This window comes from Anser brachyrhynchus, assembly GCF_964034855.1.
Source record: "Anser brachyrhynchus genome assembly, chromosome: W".
Lineage (NCBI taxonomy): Eukaryota > Metazoa > Chordata > Aves > Anseriformes > Anatidae > Anser > Anser brachyrhynchus.
Genome location: NC_137704.1, coordinates 21,742,677 through 21,762,729, shown reverse-complemented (window position 1 = coordinate 21,762,729; position 20,053 = coordinate 21,742,677). Strand labels below are relative to the sequence as shown.

The window sequence follows — 20,053 nt, the reverse complement described above, 5'->3', positions numbered from 1 at the left end:
GGAAAGTTTGTGTTTCTTTTTTGCTAGTTGGTGGAGACATAGCTGTTATTTTGTTGATCACATCCATTGGGATTTGTCGACGTCCATCTTGCCATTTTATTCCTAAAAACTGGATCTCTCGTGCAGGTCCTTTGACTTTTTTTTTTGTTTTATCACAAATCCAGCCTTCAGAAGGATTTGGACTATTTTCTTCCCTTTCTCGAAAACTTCCTCTGCTGTGTCACCCCACACAATGATGTCATCAATGTACTGCAGGTGTTCAGGAGCTTTCCCCTGCTCCAGCGCAGACTGGATCAGTCCATGGCAAATGGTAGGGCTGTGTTTCCACCCCTGGGGCAGCCGATTCCAGGTGTATTGGACTCCCCTCCAAGTGAAAGCAAACTGTGGCCTGCACTCTGCTGCTAGAGGGATGGAGAAAAATGCATTAGCAATATCATTTATGGCGTACCACTTGGCTGCCTTTGATTCCAGTTCGTACTGGAGTTCTAGCATGTCCGGCACTGTAGCACTCAGTGGTGGCGTGACTTCGTTCAGGCCATGATAGTCCACTGTTACTCTCCACTCACCATTAGACTTTTGCACTGGCCATATGGGACTATTAAAAGGTGAATGAGTCTTGCTGATCACTCCTTGGCTCTCCAGTTGACGAATTAGCTTATGGATGGGACTCAGGGAGTCTCGGTTGGTGCGATATTGCCGCCGGTGCACAGTTGGGGTAGCAATTGCCACCTGCTGTTCTTCGACCCTCAGCAACCCCACAACAGAAGGGTCCTCCGAGAGACCGGGCAAGGCAGCTATGCCAAAAGCCCACCGGAGCCCTTTTGGGTTCTTGAAATATCCTCTTCTAAGATAGTCTATGCCAAGGATGCATGGAGCGTCCGGGCCAGTCACAATAAGGTGCTTTTGCCACTCCTTCCCAGTTAGACTCACTTCAGCCTCCAATGCAGTTAACTGCTGGGATCCCCCCGTCACGCCATGAACACAGATGGGTTCTGGCCCTTTATAGCTTGATGGCATTACAGTACACTGTGCACCGGTGTCTACTAAAGCCTTATAGTTCTGTGGTTCTGACGTGCCAGGCCACTGAATCCACACAGTCCAATAAACCCAATTGTCCCTTTCCTCCCCTGGCTGGAGGCAGGGCCCCTCTAATCCTGGTCAGAATCTTTGTTTCTGTGTCTGAAGGACTGCGTGCTGGAAGATGGAGCAGCAAGCTTCTCAGAGAACCCCCTTTTTACTGATTGTTTTTCCTTACAAGTAACGTACCCATGCCTCTTCTTTTGAGGTAGGTTTTTCCATCCCATTTTCTCATGTCCTCTCCATGGTCACGTAGGTGAAACCACAGGGTGGCATGGGGTGTGTACCCACTATGTCGTCTTACTTGCTCGGATGGACGCTTGCCCCTGATAGCTGAGACACTAGTTTGTACAGGTGGGGAGGAAAATAATCTCTCCTCAAGTTGGTGGACCTCTTCAGAAAGTTTCTCCAAAGTATCCTCTTTTAGTTGATGGACACTTTCAGAAAGTTTCTCCACAGCTGAGACGGAGGCCTGTAGGGAAGAGGAGAGACTTTCTTCGTACTGCCGGAGTTGTTTAGCCTATTCATCCACTGTGGGTTCCTCATGGTCTTTTCAGGCCATTACTGCCAATGAGCTGGCATATGATGATGGTGCGCTCCGTACAAACTTCCGCCACATGGGTCATGTACTTTTGACTTCATCTGGATCTGTGGATAGCTGTTTGTTGTCTAGGTCCCTATAAATCACCTCATGTACAGCTAATTCCCTCGTGTACTGGATTCCCTTTTCCATAGTAGTCCACTTGCCTGGTAGACATACAAGTTCTTCCTTGAAGGGATACCTTTCCTTCACAGCTGATAGGAGATGCCTCCAGGGGCTGTAAGGTAGTGCTCCTTTTCCAATTGCTTTGCCAATGCCTGCATCTCTAGCAATTCCAGACTATTGGCTCTGGTGTCCCAGCACCGCAGCAGCCAGGTGACAAGCTGCTCACCTATGCAGCTACCAAAATCTTTTCGCAAAATCTTGTAACTCACGTGGGTATAGGGTTTGGGTAGTTACTTTTGTTTTTTTTCACATCTTCATCCTCCTGTTCCTCTGATGGCCCGGCCTCATCTTCTCCATGCTTAGTCTTAACAGGAGTTTCTCTGCGTTCTAAATGATCTGACACTCTATACCATTTTTTCACCTTGCTTACAGGGGCAACTTGCACTGCTACAGTTTGTTTCTCTGACCCAGCCACAGGGCCTGCCACAGGGGTTGGAATAAACGCTGGTCCATCCACAGGGGTCGAAATGAATGTGGGGCCCGTCACAGGAGCTGGGACGACCGCTGGGCCCGTCACAGGAGCTGGGACAACCGCTGGGCCCGTCACAGGAGCTGGGACGACCGCTGGGAGCATCACAGGGGTTGGAGTGGCCGCAGGAGCTGGAGTGGCTGCAGGGGCTTCAGTGGCTGGAGGGTCTGTCACTAGGTTTATAGTGGCATCGATTGCAGCTCCATAGGCATAGGCCAGACCCCAGCATGTTGCAGTGATTTGTGTCATTCTGCAATTGCCAGTGATGACACCCTTTTTTCAAGCATTCTACCATTTTTTTAGGATTTTGCAGTTGTTCAGGGGTGAATTTCCAAAGCACTGGAGGTGCCCACTGCTCTAGAAACCTGCCCATATCCTCCCACACTCCCTGCCACTCACAACCATCCCGCCTCAGGACAGATCTCTGGATGGCTTTCCTAAGTAGTTGTTTAACCTTAAACAAAGCCTGAAGCGCATTCAGGAGACATAACAATAACAACATGCTGGTCTGAACATCCCAAGGATATTCAAAATCTTGAAGAACTATCATAACTAGCCCGGAGGATAAGAGGGGGGTGAAGGAGAAAGGGAGAGTGAACATGCAGGAAAAAATATTTTCCCCTGTCCTCCCCTCCATAGATTGGCTTCCTGAAGAAAAAATGTAAAATGTGTAATTGTTAATAGTTTCTGAGATATGGTTTCCAAAGTATGGAGTTGATGGCAGTGCTGAGTACAAATACCAGGTTAGTCTCATGACCAGCAATTTTATCATATCATAAGCCAGTGTTACACTGTACAGTAAAATAATAACCTTAAACCAGCCCCTGGAAAGGATAAACAGCGTGACAGGGAGCACATACAGTAAGTAATGTGCTCTATAATTCAGTTTGGAAAACAGGCACAGCAGACCTGAGATCAATGCAGTCAACATTGTTACAAGAAACTATTAAGCAGACTTGAGATCATAAAAATCGGCATTGTGGTTAGCAACTCTTAAACTGATGTAATGCTTATAACAATTTTGTTTTAGCATGCTCTGGTCAGATCTGTCATTATCTCAACACTTCATGCCCCATGTTGGGTGGCAAAAGGACTGTTGTGGTTTAATCCGACTGGTAGCCAAGCACCACACAACAGTTCGCTCCCCCTCCCCCCTCCCTCTCTGGGATGGGGGAGAGAATCAGGGAAATGAAGCCTGTGTGCTGAGATAAAGACAGTTTATTAGGACAGAAAAGAAAGGAAAATAATAATGATAATAGTACTACTACTACTAATGTGTACAAAACAAGTGATGCACAATGCAATTGCTCACCACCCGCTGACCGATGCCCAGCCTATCCCCGAGCAGCCGGCCCCCCACCCCGGCTAGTCACCCCTATATATTGTTTAGCATGACGTCAGATGGTATGGAATACCCCTTTGGCCAGTTTGGGTCAGCTGTCCTGGGTCTGTCCCCTCCCAGCTCCTGCTGCACCCCCAGCCTGCCCGCTGGCAGGACAGAGCAAGAAGCTGAAAAATCCTTGGCTTAGTGTAAGCACTGCTCTGCAACAATTGAAACATGAGTGTGACATCAACATTATTCTCATCCTAAATCCAAAACACAGCACCCTACCAGCTACTAGGAGGAAAATTAACTCTATCCTAGGTGAAACCAGGACAATGACTGGGTAAAAATTTAAAACGTTTAGGATTGTGCCAGACACAGGAAAGTATCTGAAATAAAGCCAGAAGACTCATCATTATGTTAGTGACAAATTAGCAACTAGATACTCATTCATTCATGTTCCTTTCATGCCATGAAGATACTTAAAGTATTTGTTTCACCAAACCCATTCCCATTAAAATTTTTTCTTGCATCTTGCTTAAAACTAGTTAAATCCAATCACCAAAAGCAGTAAGAAAATGCTTGCTTGAGCCTGAGGGAGCTAGTTTAAGTTAGGTTTTTCAAAATTCTAATTAAGTCTTAAAGTCCATAGTGAAGTCACATATTAATGGAAATTTAGGGACTTAAGAGCGTATTAATGGGTTTGAATTTAAATACCTAACCAAAGGAGGCAAATAGATTGTTTCATTCCACAAGGCAAAGTTATTTGGGTCTAAGCAACTTGATTTGACAGGGCTGGTAGTACAAATATGTGGGTAGTTTTTTTGTTGGGGGCTTTTTTTCCTTGACAGAGAAATCAGCAGGTAATAAAATTCATCTTGGCTCCTGTTCATATCCTCTGTCTCTACAGTTCATTATTATGGTCACTGGAGAGCAGTGACTTGAGAGGATATTGGTGTGTTTGGGATCTTCAGAACTTCTACATGCTTTATTCAGTGCTGTAGTGTGCTCTGAGCCTGCATGGGCTTCTTCGTCCTTTTCCAATTTTTCTGATCTTTTCTTACCTGTCTTTATTCTTTCTGACCTTCTCTGATTTACTTGGATTTTCTGACCTTTTCTTTTGCTTTCTCTGATATCTTTCTATCCTTTTCTCCTCTGTCTTTCACAGGCCTTCTTTTATCTTCTGACCTTTTTCCACCAATATTGTCTGACATTCTTTTCTGACCTCTCTTTCTTCCTCTCTGACCTACTCCTTGTCCCCTCTTCCCTTCCCTCTTGTTTTTTAAATCTCTTCATCTCTTCTGTAAGCTTCTCTTTTCCTACCTACTCTTTGAGCTTGTATTGCCTCTCTCAGACCCTTTTGGACCTTTTTCTTGGACCTTCTTTGACCTTCTCATCTATTATCTTCTTGGACTTTGGTCTCTTCTCCTGCCTGACCTCATCTCTGTCCTTCACTGGTTTTTCTCCTTTCTGCTCTTTTCTGGCTTTCTTTTTCTCCCGTGTTGTCTGGTATTTTCTTATCTTCTCTGGTCTTTTCTTCTACTCTCTGACCTTCTCTTCTTTTTCTTCTGACCTCTTTTTCTAATCTCTTCTCATCTTCAGAGTGCAGCCAAGAGATGCATCTGTTGGCACAGCAGTCTCTGGTTTTGCTTTGGAAACTTCAGGAGCTTCTGGGTCAAGGTCCAGGAGCATTGGGGGGGATGCCTGGCAATCCTCAGAGAAACTTGAGGGTGACTGCTGCTTTTAGGCAAGGATAAAGTAAGTGGAGACACAATGGTGCGGGCCTGAGGAAGCTCTAGCAGCTTCTCAAGAGTGTAATTAGCTGCCCTTGACTTAGGGTGTCTGGGGCCTTTGTAGCTGCCCCCTGATTAGTGAAGGCATGCTTGAGTGCATGGAGCTCTGCCTGGGGATGGATGAGGAGCTGACTGAGAACTTATGGGTCAGGATTAAAGGGAGGGCAGGGATGGGTGACATTATAGTGGGGGTCTGCTACAGACCACCTGACCAGGAAGAATAAGCAGATGAGATCCTATACAGATAAATAGGAACAGCCTTATGTTCAGAGGCCCTGCCCCTCGTGGGGGACTTGAGCCACCCCGATATCTGTTGGAAGGACAACAGAGCAGAGCATAAACAATCCAGGAGGTTCCTGGAGTGTTGATGATGATATCCTTCTCCAACTGATAAGTCCTCTGCTGGACATCATATATAGCAAAAAGGTGGGGAATGTGAAGCTCTCAAAGGCAGCCTTGGCTGCAGTGACCATGAGATGGTGGAATTCAAGATTCTTGGGTCAAAAAGGAGGGTGAAAAGCAAGCTTCCAACCCTGGATTTTGGGAGAGCGGACTTTAGCCTCTTCAAGGATCTGTCTTGTGGTTTAGCTTCAACAGGTAGATAAGTGCCACACAGCTGCTTACTTGCTCTCCCCAGGTGGAATGGGGAAGAGAACCAGAGGTAAAAGTGTGAGAACTCATGGGTTGAGATAAAGGCAGTTTACTATATAAAGCAAAAGCCATGTGCACAAGCAAATGAACTGCTTGTTTTGCTTTGCTACTTCCCAGTGGCAGGCAAATGTTCAGTCACTTCTAGGAAAGCAGGGCTCATCATGCATAATGGTTTCTTGGGAAGACAACCACCATCACTCTGAACATTTCCCCCCCCCTGCTTTTTACCCCAGCTTTTATTGCTCAGCATGACATCATATGGTATGGAATATACCTTTGATCAGCCTGGGTCACCTATCCTGGCTGTGTCCCCTCACAGCTTCTGGTGCATCCCCAGCCTCCTTCCTGGCATGGCACCATAAGAAGCAGAAAAAGTCCTTGGCTCTATGTGAACACTGCTCTAACAACTAAAAATATCAGTGTGTTATTGTGAGAAACAAAGTTGTGTTTTTGCAGTAGAGAATTACTTTTCTGTATTCCAAGGTAGTTGTGTAATCATAATAAGGAGAAATGCTAAGTAGATAAGCGGACAGTAGAAGGCCTCACTGTTCCAAAATAAGGTAGAAGCTTGAGAAAAACAGGATGAGCAGTGTGAGAACAGTAAAACAAAGATCACAAGTTCTCAAAACATAAGAAAGGAGAAATTAAAGGGTTGAAAAAAAGAAAAATTGTACCTATATGGTATAGAGGAGCGTCGAGTAGCTTGTGAACCTGTAGTACTCAGTCAATGAGGAAACGGGAGGTGATCAGGCGTCGGGTAATAGGGAATAAAAGGTTATGATTTGTTTACTAAAATGCACTCCTGATTGACAGGACGCCCACCATTGCAATCCCAAATAAAATAGCTTCACAGAAGATCCTGTCTGAAGAAAATTATTTCAGGTTTTTCTCAGTTATCACCATTTCTTTCATCAAAAATTCCAAACAGTATTGTGTGAGCCTCTATGAAAAAAAATCTGTCCTAGCCAAAACTATGACAATATCTACCTCTTATTCCATACCATTTGCATCATGCTCAGGTCCCTCATTAATCACAGAATGTTAGGGATTGGAAGGGACCTTGAAAGATCATCTAGTCCAATCCTCCTGCCAGAGCAGGAACACCTAAATCATGTCACACAGGAACGTGTCCAGGTGGGTTTTGACAGTCTCCAGAGAAGGAGACTCCACAACCCCCCTGGGCAGCTTGTTCCAGTGTTCTGTCAGTCTCACCGTGAAAAAGTTTCTTCTCATATTTAAGCGGAACCTCCTATGTTCCAGCTTAAACCCATTGCCTCTTGTCCTACCATTGGATGTCACCGAGAAGAGCCTGGCTCCGTCCTCCTGACACTCACCCTTTACATATTTATAAACATTAATAAGGTCACCCCTCAGACTCCTCTTCTCCAAGCTAAAAAGACCCAGCTCCCTCAGCCTTTCCTAGTAAGGGAGATGCTCCACTCCTTTAATCATCCTTGTGGCTCTGCACTGGATTCTCTCAAGCAGTTCCCTGTCCTTCTTGAACTGAGGGGCCCAGAACTGGATGCAATATTCTAGATGTGGTCTCACCAGGGCAGAGTAGAGGGGGAGGAGAACCTCTCTCAACCTACTAACCACACCCACAGCCCAGGATGCCATTGGCCTTCTTGACCACAAGGGCACAGTGCTGGCTCATGGTCATCCGGCTGTCCACCAGGACGCCCAGGTCCCTCTCCTCTTCACTGCTCTCCAGCAGGGCAGTCCCCAACTTATACTGGTGTCTGGGGTTGTTCTTGCCCAGATGCAGGACTCTACTTTTGCCCTTGTTATATTTCATTAAATTTCTCCCCGCCCAATTCTCCAGCCTGTCTAGGTCTCATTGGATGGCAACACAGCCTTCTGGCGTGTCAGCCACTCCTCCCAGTTTAGTATCATCAGCAAACTTGCTGACAGTGCACTCTATTTCCTCATCCAAGTCATCGATGAATATATTAAACAACACTGATCCCAGTACCAACCCTTGAGGGGCTCCACTGGATACAGGCCTCCAACTTGACTCCATCCCATTAACCACAACCCTCTGGCTTCTTCCCTTCAGCCAGTTCACAGTCCACCTCACTACCCGATCGTCCAGACCACACTTCCTCAGTTTAGCTGTGAGGATGCTGTGGGAGACAGTGTCAAAGGCTTTACTGAAATCAAGATACACCATGTCCACTGCCTTTCCATCATCAATCCACCCGGTTATATCCTCATAAAAGGCTGGTCAAGCACAACTTCCCCTTGGTGAAGCCATGTTGACTGCCCCTAATGACCCTTTTATCCTTGATATGCCTAGAGACAATGTCAAGGATAAGTTGTTCCATCACCTTACGAGGGATGGAGGTGAGGCTGACCGGTCTATAGTTACCCGGGTCCTCCTTCTTGCCCTTTTTGAAGACTGGAGTGACATTTGCTTTCCTCCAGTCCTCAGGCACCTCTCCCGATGCCCATGACTTACCAAAGATTATGAAGATAATGGAGAGTGGTCTAGCAATGACTTCCGCCAGCTCCCTCAGCACCCGTGGATGCATCCCATCAGGACCCATGGACTTGTGGATGTCCAACTTGCTTAATTGGTCCTTAACCCAGTCCTCATCAACCGAGGCAAACTCCTCCTTTATCCCGACTTCCTCTGGGGCCTCAGGGGTACGGGGCTCTTCAGGAGAGCCTCTGGCATTACAGACAGAGACAAAGGCGGCATTCAGTAACTCTGCCTCCTCTTCATCTTCTGACACCAGGGCACCCACCTCATTCATTAGCGGGCCTACATTGCCTCTAGTGTTAGCTTTATCTGCAGTGTATTTGAAGAAGCCCTTTCTGTTGTCCCTGACCCCTCTTGCAAGGTTTAATTCTAGGGAGGCCTTAGCTTTCCTAGTTGCCTCCCTACATCCTCTGACAACAGCCTTATATTCCTCCCAAGTGGCCAGCCCCTCCTTCCATGATCTGTAGACTCTCCTCTTCCACTTGAGTTTGCCTCATGAGTCAACTCTCATGGTTGCTGCAACCAAGGCTGCCCTCAACCTTCACCGCTTCAACCAGCCCCTCCTTGTTAGTGAGGACAAGATCACAGAATCACAGAATCGTCTAGGTTGGAAGAGACCTCCAAGATCACCTAGTCCAACCTCTGACCTAACACTAACAAGTCCTCCATTAAACCATATCACTAAGACTAAACCATATCACTAAGAAGATCCAGCAGCGCTCCTCTCCTAGTTGGCACGTCCACCATTTGCATCAGGAAGTTATCATCAATACACTGAAGGAACCTCCTGGACTGCAGATGGCTGGCTGAGTAGGCCTTCCAGCAAACGTCAGGGTAGTTAAAATCCTCCACAATAACCAGGGCCTGTGTTCGCGAGGCTGCTATCAGCTGCCTGTAGAAAGCCTCATAAACTTCATCATCCTGATCTGGTGGCCTGTAATAAACACCCACAACAGCATCCCCCATGCCAGCCTGCCCCTTAATTCTCACCCACAGACTCTTAACTCGCTCCTCATCCACCCCTGGACAGTACTCAATACAATGTAGTTGCTCTTTCACGTAAAGAGCAACTCCGCCACCTTGCCTTGCTGGCCTGTCTTTCCTGAGCAGGACATACAGATTTCTAACTCTTCCTGCTTATTCCCCATGCTACATGCATTGGTGTACAGGCATTTCAGGGAGCAAGCTGAGCACGCCGATTTCACCCTAAGGGGGTGGGAGGTCTCCCGGTTTTCATCACTGCTAGGGCATTGCCCCACTGATGCAAGCCCAGCTACACCCCCCTCCCCCTTCAGATCTAGTTTAAAGCTTTCCACCCATCAATTAATACACAGGTATCGTTCCCTTAGTCTAAGGACCACCCCTTAGGTGGATATGTCCATAAAACGTCCACTGTGTTCTTTTACTCCATAACTTAGCTTCTAAATGTTACAATGGTTGCTCAGGACAGAAGGTAGTGTATTATGCTATTACTGGATGCCAAAGCCAGCTCCGGTTGGGTCACTGCTGCACTTGCACTGTCTTGTAAGGTACATCCTCTATTTGTTCAAGTGGGTCCTACTAAAGGACTTCCTATAACATGCAACTCAAATCATGGGTTAGAACAGTTTAAAGGCATATCTATTACAGTCTCCACGCCTTGTCCTTTTGAGCCAGGCCACAGTGTTTAACACTGCAATGAACTCCTCCCCTTCCCTCTGCTCCAGCCTAGGCTTGTCCATTGGCCACAGTCCCTTAGAGGTGTACCTGCTCCGGCATGGCCTCATCCATGAGCCACAGTCCCTTCTGAGGTCTACCTACTGTGTGATGGACTTATGGCCACAGATGCTTCGAGGTCTATCTGTTCTGGTGTGTCATTATTGGGCCACAGCCTCTTCAGAGGTATGCCTGCTGTGGCATGGACTTGTCCACAGCCACAGTCACTTTGAGGTGTACCTGCTCTGGCGCAGTCTTTTCCTTTGGCCATGGTCCCTTCAGAGGTCCCTTCAGACACTTACTGTGTTGTAGTCTTATCCATGGCCACAGATGCTTTGAGAGGTATTCTGGCATGGCCTTATCCACAGACATGAACACTGCAAGGTGTACTTGCTGTGGCATGGACTTCTGTGGCTTTGAGGTGCTCCAGAGTGGACGTCTCTGGCCACAGATGCTTCAGGGTGTACATGCTCCCACATGGACTTATCCACAGGTTGCAGTCCCTCTGACTTAAGTTCACTCTGGAGTTCCAGCCTGTCCAGTACGGCAGCGATGCCATGGCAGTCTGCCAGCCCAAACGGATGGCCATAGCTGTTATCAAAATGTCCCAGGCACAGCAAAGCAAGACGATAAGGAATAGAGAAAATGCCAGAAGCAAAAGTATCCACTAACAAGCACTGGACTGTAATATACAGTAAGGCAAGCAAGCCGTGTGACAAGCACAGGAGTCTGCCAATTAGCAGCTAAATAGCTATAACATCTGTAAGTTTGGTACCCTGTCCCATGGGATTTCCTCTAGCAATTGCTTTAAAAGCTATGCTCTTCTCTTTGTTCTCCTATTTCCTCTCCTGTGAATGATATTGCACATGTAGGTGGTATCAGTATAGTTGCTCGTTCATAATAATAAAGAAGACAAATGAGAGAACAGCCATCAGAAGGGAGATACATTTTGAAACTGTTAAAAAGGAAAACTTGTTTGTGCAAGGAAAGACTAGTTCATGAAATTCATTGTCATATAGTATTGGGGCCAAGTCTTACACAGAGCCAAAAAAGACCAGATGCACTAGTATGAAAACAGACTTTTAAAATTTGTGTTTGAGATATAACCTAGTCAGTGGTAAGAGCTTTATGAGTCAGAAGAGGTGAATTTCTTCTGTACCTCTGAGGAGCTGTGCGCCTCTCTGCATGAGTCACTCTGCTTGTGCGTTTCTTTTTCCACTGTCCTTTTCCTGTCTTGTCTGTTGCAGATTATTATTAAATCTCATGACTGCTACTGGACAGAGCATATCACAGCGATGCCTCAACTTCTGTCTGGGGTGTTTGGGTAGCAGTAATACAATAGCATGACTACGATGAAGCCTCTGGGTTGCCTTTATGAATCAGACTAGTTTTACACCTTGTTCCAGTAAGCACAATCTGAGATTTCCTCCTGAACTATAAAATGCCTAAGTCAGGCTAAATGCGGCACAGACCACATAAAACAGGACTTTAGAGCTTTCAAGCGACCTAAATATTGCTGTGTATTGAAGAGAAATTTGGTATGTTGAGTTTGAGCCATAAGAGGTTCATTGAAGTTTTGCATTTTCATGAAGAATAGGCACTACATAAATCTTAACATATTGCCTGCTTCTGAAATTCACTGTCAGGGGTTTAATTTGATGTGTGGAGATGGATTACATTTGAAGGTTGTGGATTTTACTAAAATGTCTACATAAGCATACATTTCTTTTTGTTTGGTTGGTTTGGTTTTGTTTTTTTTTTTGATTGCTTCTGCCTTAATTCAGTTTTAAGCTTGATTGTGTAGTTGTTTTTCATTGTTATAGTAGATAGTGTTCCTCGTATTTGCTGTGTTTCACTTCTTTTTTTAGAGCCTGGTTTTTCAATGTGCAATGCCCCTTGCTCTTGTTACCTAGAAGTCCCTCATCATGGTGACTCATAGTGAAACAAACCTGGAAGCAGTTCTGAGAGAGGCTCTTCCCTCGTAAACCAAAGGAAAATGTACCCGGTAACATACTCACTAAGAAATCCTGTGCAGCATAGAATTTAATATTTAGAAGAATAGACGCATGGAACAGTGCTGCAGTGCCAGTACCCAAATGGCACATTGTTTTCCCTTTGTGCCCTACCAGCTGATGGTCCTGTCTTGTAGAGGTCTGTTCTGTTTGCACTGATGCAGCATTAGCAATTCAGTAGGATGTCAATGTAAGTATGCATGAAGAAAACACCAAAAAACCTTCTAAAACACTAAAGCAATATAGTAGCAACCTTTTTGCAAAATAGAGGTGTTGTTTCCCTCTGTTAACAGGCAGAGGGTAGTAGGCAAACAGATCAAACTTCTAATGAATGCCATGTGTGTACTATCTACTTCCTGTGTGTGATTCTCCTTTCCTGACAGGGTATTAAGTACCATGTTGTGTTTTTTTTTCCCTTAATTGCCCCCCCCCCGCCCCCCTTAAGGGGTACTGGTACTAAAGTTGCATCCTTGTTTTGAGTTTTAATAGCTAAAGAAGTTTGAAACACAACATGTCCTTGTCTCGCTTCTTTTCTAGATGCATTAACCAAAGGCAACTTAACATGCAGCTTGAACAAAGATTGCTTTAGCAAGGGCTCCGATTAATACACCACTTTTTCTTTCCCTCCTTTTCCCCACTAGGTCTATCTTTGGGGATTGCCCATCTGGTGAACTCCTACAGCCAGAGAACTGAGAGCAGAGCTCTCTCACAGCTGGTGGATAAATTAGGAATATAAATTAGGCAGCTATTTCATTAGGTAAGAAAATAACACTCAACAGAACTGTTTTCCTGAATATTATGAATAGATAAAATCATTTGTTTTTAAGTGACAAAAAACATTTCTATTGAAATAGAAATAGCTTTCTGAGTAAAAGTTTTTGCAGAAGGAGAATGTGAAAGTTTACCAAGTGTCTTCCCCCATTAAAAAAAAAAAGTGCTATGGCAAATAAATGGCTTTGTTTTGCTCCTGTTTCTTAATTTTTGTGGAGTGGGAAATGGAGATTCCCCCTCCCCAAGAAAAACAACCAAAAAAAAACCCACCACCATTTTTTTTTGTTGTGCTGTTGTTTTTTCGTGTCTCTCTCCTATGGTTTACTGAATCAGGAGAACCAAAATCTCTTATTTGTTGCTTGCTTTCATGGGTTTTGGACACAGGGAGGGTGACAAACAGCCGTTCCCTTTCTGTCCTATCCCATTTGCTGCATATCACTACTTCTTCCATCTTTCCTTTTGTGGCGGTTTTACCCTGCTGGGCACCTGCTGGGCACCATAGCCGCTCTCTCACTCCCCCTCCTCAAATGAAAAGGGGGAGAAAATACGATGGAAAGGGCTCAAGGGTTGAGATAAGGACAGGGAGATCACTCACCAATTACCATCATGGCCAAAACAGACTCAGCAGAGAGAGATTAATATATTTTTTTGCGTATCGCTAGCAGACTAGAACAGTGAGAAACTAAAAGCAAACTTAAAAAAACCACGCCCCCCCCCCCCCCCATCTCTTCTACATCCTCCTGCTGAGCAGCGCGGGGGAATGGAGGCTGTGGGTTGCAGTCAGTCCATAATGCTTTGTCTTTGCGGTTCCTTCATGGTCACTCTCTTCCCCTGCTCCAGCATGGGGACCCTCCCACGGGATGCAGTCTTTCCCAAACTGATCCTGTGTGGGCTTCCCACAGGCATCAGTTCTTCAAGAATTGCTCCAGTTATGGGTCCTTACCATGGGACCCATCTGTCAGGAGCAAACTGCTCCAACATGGGTCCCCCACAGGCAGCAGCTCCCACCAGATCACCTGCTCCACCATGGGCTCCTCTCCATAGGCTAGAGGTCTGGCCCAGAGTCTGCTCCAGTGGGGGCTCTCCATAGGCTGCAGCCTCCTTCAGGTCAGATCCACCTGCTTCACCATGGGCTCCTCTATGTGTTGCACCATGGAAATCTGCTCCTCTGTGGTACACCATGGGCTGCAGGGGGACAGACTACTCCACTATGGTCCTCTCCGCAGGCTGCAGGGGAACTTCGGTTCGGGTGCCTGGAGCTCTTCCTCCCCCTTCTTCTTCACTGACCTTGGTGTCTGCAGGGTTGTTTCTCACTCCTCTCTCCCAGCTGCTGTTGTGTAGCAGTTGTTTTTTTTTTCCCTTTCTTAAATATGTTCTCACAGAGGTGCAAATAACTTTGCTTATTGGCTCAGCTCTGGCCAGCGACGGCTCCCTTTTGGAGCCAGCTGAAACTGGCCCTTATCTAACATGGGGCCACTTCTGGACTCTTCTCAGAGCAGCAATTCTCAAAATACAAACTGAATTTATTCTTCAAAATATAAACTGCAATTTACTAACTTGAGGGTGTAAATGGCATAGTTCATTGCACTGAGAGATCGTCTGTCCGCATCCCAAAAGCAAGACACCAGTTTGCATGGTTTGAATTTGTCTGCCGGTGCTATTAGGCGGGCCAGAGTTAGAAAAAAAAATGGATCATGCTCAGTTAGAATTTGGTTAAAGAAGTTTTGCATTGTCTTTGTTGTTAACTGCTGATGGCTCAAGTATGTGTGATTATTTTCTGTGAAACCTGGTATACTGTAGTTCTATTACTGAAATATATTACAGAGCTCTTTTGTGCTGACAATATCCTCGTATCACACTATGGTAATTATGTCACAAAATTATTGTAATAGTACATGGAGATACAGTATCATCTACATTTGTCCAGTGCTTTGAGGTTTGTAATATCTGTAGGAGTGGCCTGGAAGAGTACAGGCTTTTTTTTAGCCGACTTCATGAAGTTTTGGGATTTTTTCATTTTTTTTCTGAGAGGCTATTTCCAAGTATGCTCTTTTAACTGATGGTTGCTGCACAGATCTGTATAATCAATATGTTATTGTAGTGCTATCTGAAATTAAAAATAATAAGGAAAAGGATTCTCAAGTTTAGATTCACATAGTTGTTCCTGCTTGGTTGTTTTAACAAGTTTATTACAAATCTATTAGTTGCAAAATTGATAACGTAAAAGTACAGTATCTGGTTTTCATGCTGATAGCTGCACACACTAAAAGAACAATTCCTTTAAATTTATTTTTATAAGCAAATTTATGCAGGTTGCTTCTCCCCCCCCCCCCCCCCCCCCCCCCCCGCTTACTGCGCTTTTCCCTGTTTTGGCATAAAACAATACGATACTTTTTACAAATGGAAACATGAAAATTTTAACTTCCCTTGCCTGCGTAAGAGTCTACTTTTTTTTCTGTCTTCAAAAATAGCAGCTGCTTTTGTAGTAGTAATTTACAATTGTATTTACTATGAACTAGTGCCTAGCAATATGAAGGCAGTATTTTTGCTGCTACATATTACTCTATCACAGAGCTTATGCAATTGAGTTTTTATTTTTAGGTTAGTGGCATCTGTTTTGGATACTGTTGAATGATTGAATTTCTGCAAGTCTTGCCCTGGCTGGAACTGAATCATTAGATTTGGTAGGAGATATCTGAGCTCTTCTGTAAGTTGAGTCTAATACATTTCAGACAGTGAAAGAGCATAGACGTTCTTTTTGGCTGAAAGATTTGGATAATTCTTGTAAGTTTTTTACCATGAATGTATCTTGTTCTCCATAAACAAAAAAATCCCATTTGACTGGAATATTAAAAAGCAATCCCCAGTGACTTCTGAGTAATTTCTTTTTGGCAAGCGAGGACGTTTCCCAGGGAGGTTGCCAATACAAACACGTTGTGCAAGCGCTACCTTGGGCTCGTCCCACCACCCCACCTCTTTGAAACAACTTAGTTGGCATTAGTTTTGCCAACTGCTGTTGTACAGGCTGCTGGAATTGAGCTGGTGCTGCTACTGTTTGGGACTTATTGCCTAAAATTACAATCCCTTTAGCCAGCAAGACCTGTATATGGCTGGGAACTTTATCTGCAGTTTGTATTCCTGTATCCATCTGCTGGGAGAAGAAAATGAATGCAATGCAGCCAAAGAGATTTCAGGGAGCTCAAGAAAACAAATGACCAGGTATGAGCTTTTGTTGAAAGTGTACCTGCTTGTAATAATTTGAATTTGGCTTCATTTGGTTTTGAAGAGATACTTGCAAGTTCGTGAATGTTTTTGTAGGCTTGTATGATTTTAATTGAAATTCAATTTTTAGTTTAGATGTTGCTAGTTAAGAAGGGTTGATTAAAAACCACAAGGGCTTTTAGAGAGGGGGAGTGGAAGGCCTAATGGTTCCCAAATTCTTTTGGTTATCTAGTTTAAAAGCACATAGTTTTTTTTTTCTTTAAAAAAAAACACTTAAATTATTGTATTTGTGTTATGAATAGAGACTTGGTTTATTAAAAGCAGGACTAGCAAGAAGAGCACTACTGTGTTAAAGATTGCAACTCACTGCAAAGCATGCCTGGAAGTTGTTGCTGTTAGTGGGGTGTTGTGGTTTAACCCGGCTGGCAGCTAAACACCACACAGCCGTTCGCTCACCCTCCCCCCTCCCTCTCTGGGATGGGGGAGAGAAACGGGAAAGTGAAGCCGGTGAGTTGAGATAAAGACAGTTTATTAAGACAGGAATATAATAATATAAGGAATATAAGGAATATAACAATAACAATAATAATAATAATAGTGATAATGATAATAGTATTAATAATAATAATGTGTAAGAAAACAAGTGATGCACAATGCAATTGCTCACCACCCGCTGACCGATGCCCAGCCTATCCCCGAGCAGCCGGCCCCCCACCCCGGCCAGCCACCCCTATATATTGTTTAGCATGACCTCAGATGGTATGGAATACCCCTTTGGCCAGTTTGGGTCAGCTGTCCTGGGTCTGTCCCCTCCCAGCTCCTGCTGCACCCCCAGCCTGCTCGCTGGCAGGACAGAGCGAGAAGCCGAAAAGTCCTTGGCCTGGTGTAAGCACTGCTCTGCAACAATTAAAACATCAGCATGTTATCAGCGCTCTTCTCATCCTAATCCAAAACATAGCACCCTACCAGCTACTAGGAGGGAAAATTAACTCTGTCCTAACTGGAACCAGGACAGATATCCACCCCTTATTCCATACCATTTATGTCATGCTCAGGTTACACTCTTTCCAATACATTCTAATTAATCACCATTTTCATCTATGATATATAGCAATCATGGTAGTGATGACATACAGTATTATATAATAATTAACATACTACAATTCAACTCATGGGCTATTCTCACCCAGTATCAAATCCCCTTGAGGTACACACCGGACCTCCCCATTCTTTTGCATTACCCACCAAGTGCATCCAGGTCCCTGAGCAAAAGCAATTCCACGAATGGGTTTGCCTTTTCCTGAGGCAGGAGTAGCCCAGACTGTTTTACCCAGCATGTTTCTTACGTGCACTACAGGAACTTTATCCCCTTCTACAGTGCGTAACAGGTTTGATTGGGCAGGTCCAGCTCGGTTGGCAGATCCCCTGGTATTGACTAACCAGGTGGCCTTTGCCAAATGTGTATCCCAATTTTTGAATGTCCCAGCACCCATTGCTTTCAGTGTAGTCTTCAACAGTCCATTGTATCGTTCAACTTTTCCAGAGGCTGGTGCACGATAGGGGATGTGATACACCCACTCAATACCATGTTCTTTGGCCCAAGTGTCTATAAGGTTGTTTCGGAAATGAGTCCCATTGTCTGACTCAATTCTCTCTGGGGTGCCATGTCGCCATAGGACTTGCTTTTCAAGGCCCAGGATAGTGTTCCGGGCGGTGGCATGGGGCACAGGATATGTTTCCAGCCATCCGGTGGTTGCTTCCACCATTGTAAGTACGTGGCGCTTGCCGTTGTGGGTTTGAGGGAGTGTGATGTAATCAATCTGCCAGGCCTCTCCATATTTATATTTCAGCCATCGTCCTCCATACCAAAGAGGTTTTGACCGTTTGGCTTGCTTGATTGCAGCACATGTTTCACAGTCATGAATAACCTGTGCTATAGTGTCCATGGTCAGGTCCACCCCTCGATCACGAGCCCATCTGTAGGTTGCATCTCTACCTTGATGGCCTGAGGTGTCATGGGCCCATCGGGCTATAAATAATTCACCTTTGTGTTGCCAGTCCAGGTCCACCTGAGCCACTTCAATCTTAGCAGCCTGATCCACCTGCTGGTTGTTTTGATGTTCTTCAGTAGCCCGATTCTTGGGCACATGAGCATCTACATGGTGTACCTTTACAACCAGGTTCTCTACCCGGGCAGCAATATCTTGCCACAATGCCGCAGCCCAGATGGGCTTGCCCCTGCGCTGCCAGTTGTTCTGCTTCCATTGCTGTAACCACCCCCACAGGGCATTTGCTACCATCCATGAATCAGTATAGAGATAGAGAACTGGCCACTTTTCTCGTTCAGCAATATCTAAAGCCAGCTGAATGGCTTTCACTTCTGCAAACTGACTCGATTCACCTTCTCCCTCAGCAGCTTCTGCAACTCATCGTGTAGGACTCCATACAGCAGCTTTCCATCTCCGATGCTTTCCCACAATACAACAGGACCCGTCAGTGAACAAGGCATATTTCTTCTCACTTTCCGGTAGCTTGTTGTACAGTGGGGCTTCTTCAGCACGAACCACCTCCTCCTCTGATGATATCCCAAAGTATTTGCCTTCTGGCCAGTCCATAATCACTTCCAAGATTCCTGGGCGACTGGGGTTTCCTATTCGAGCCCGCTGAGTAATCAGTGCAACCCACTTGCTCCATGTAGCATCAGTTGCATGATGTGTAGAGGGGACCCTTCCTTTGAACATCCAGCCTAGTACCGGCAGTCGGGGTGCCAGGAGGAGCTGCGCTTCAGTACCGACCACTTCCGAAGCAGATCGAACTCCTTCATATGCTGCCAATATCTCCTTTTCAGTTGGAGTATAGCGGGCTTCAGATCCTCTGTATCCCTGACTCCAAAACCCCAGGGGTCGACCTCGAGTTTCCCCAGGTTCTTTCTGCCAGAGGCTCCAGGTGGGACCATTCTCCCCGGCTGTGGTGTAGAGCACATTCTTTACATCTGGTCCTGTTCGGACTGGCCCGAAGGCTACTGCATGAACTATTTCCTGCTTAATTTGTTCAAAGGCTTGTCGTTGCTCAGGGCCCCATTCAAAAGCATTCTTCTTACGGGTTACTTGGTAGAGCGGGTTTACAATCAGACTGTAATTTGGAATGTGCATTCTCCAAAACCCCACGACACCTAGGAAAGTTTGTGTTTCTTTTTTGCTAGTTGGTGGAGACATAGCTGTTATTTTGTTGATCACATCCATTGGGATTTGACGACGTCCATCTTGCCATTTAATTCCTAAAAACTGGATCTCTCGTGCAGGTCCTTTAACTTTATTCTGTTTTATGGCAAAACCGGCCTTCAGAAGGATTTGGACTATTTTCTTCCCTTTCTCGAAAACTTCTTCTGCAGTGTCACCCCACACAATGATGTCATCGATGTACTGCAGGTGTTCAGGAGCTTCCCCCTGCTCCAGCGCAGACTGGATCAGTCCATGGCAAATGGTAGGGCTGTGTTTCCACCCCTGGGGCAGCCGATTCCAAGTATATTGGACTCCCCTCCAAGTGAAAGCAAACTGTGGCCTGCACTGTGCTGCTAGAGGGATGGAGAAAAATGCATTAGCGATATCAATTGTGGCATACCACTTGGCTGCCTTTTATTCCAGTTCATACTGGAGTTCTAGCATGTCCGGCACTGCAGCACTCAGTGGTGGCGTGACTTCGTTCAGGCCATGATAGTCCACTGTTACTCTCCACTCACCATTAGACTTTTGCACTGGCCATATGGGACTATTAAAAGGTGAATGAGTCTT

The 20,053-nt window shown here is 45.4% G+C and overlaps 1 protein-coding gene and 1 long non-coding RNA gene across 5 annotated transcripts in view; both read left to right on the top strand.

Annotated features, from left to right (window-relative positions):
* Positions 1–20,053, top strand: part of LOC308184716 (zinc finger SWIM domain-containing protein 6) — a 228,049-nt gene that overhangs the window by 36,774 nt on the left and 171,222 nt on the right. The window lies entirely within an intron of this gene.
* Positions 814–16,261, top strand: LOC308184907. Its single transcript, XR_013943026.1, has 3 exons — positions 814–12,262; positions 12,911–13,026; positions 16,131–16,261. It is a non-coding gene; the product is annotated as an uncharacterized lncRNA (long non-coding RNA).